Below are 1,053 nucleotides of genomic sequence, written 5' to 3'. Positions count from 1 at the left end.
GGCATCTCCTGTCTCTGGTCCTGGTGGTGCTAATGGAGGGATCACAGGGCCTCAGAACAGACAGACACAGAAGACGTGGTCCCTCAGAGGCTAGTCCTTCCCATCACAGGGTTGTCATATATGCAGCCCCACCGAAAGGGCATGGTCCCACTCTGGAAGCCAGTCTCTCAGTTCCTCATGGCCGAGGGTGGCGTGGACAACAAGCTTTGCCCACAGTTCTGAGCACATCAGAGGCTCCATTCTACCCACAGGCTGCTGCCTCACCAGCCTGAACTCCTTTCGTCCCAAAGCCTCAGTACATACGCAGTATTCACCATGTAGCCCAGCCCAGGAACACGTCACCAAATAACACAGGCTCAAAGTCCCAGTCCCCAAATCTCAGGTTAGCAAAACACAATGCCAAACTGCATCACCTCCTCCAAAAAAATAAAAAAAGCAAACAAGATGACAATAGCAGAGAACCAGTGTAGTTGCTTCTGGTGGCTTCCTTTACGAATCCTCATGAGTTAATGCGTCAAAGCAACACAGCTTAGTTATTCCATTCCATTGTCCTTTTGGAGGTCAGCATGTATTTTCTGTCGCTCACATGTTCCCAGCTGCCTTGTCCCAGGTGTCCTTGTTATAAAGTAGTGTTCTGCCAGGTTTACATAGAGACACCAAGTCCAAATGAATTTTTGAGGAGTTTTATTAATAGGAGATTTATTAATAAACCGGCTGCATATTGTGAGGTCCATTGGCAATGGGGGAAGGTTAGGTGAAGAACCAGACCCCAGGAACTTTGGCTAGAACCGCCCACACTCATGCGCGCCAAAAGAAACTTCCCAGGAGTCCTTTGGAAAAGAATGACTATCTGTCAGCCAATAAAATTTCGACACATCATATTAGCTTGACCACCCTAGACAATCCTTTAAAGTTCTACCAAGTGGTATCCCCCATGTGACTTCTTTCTTCCTCGGGGGGAAATACCTTACATTTGGTGCTGAAACCCGGGAGGAGTTGAAGCCTGCTGGGCCGCTCCTCTCCCCTTCCCTTCCGAGGAAGAACCAGGACCTC

This window comes from Saccopteryx leptura, chromosome 3 (genome assembly GCF_036850995.1).
Source record: "Saccopteryx leptura isolate mSacLep1 chromosome 3, mSacLep1_pri_phased_curated, whole genome shotgun sequence".
Lineage (NCBI taxonomy): Eukaryota > Metazoa > Chordata > Mammalia > Chiroptera > Emballonuridae > Saccopteryx > Saccopteryx leptura.
The sequence above is the reverse complement of the archived record's forward strand: the minus strand, read 5'-3'. Positions refer to the sequence as shown.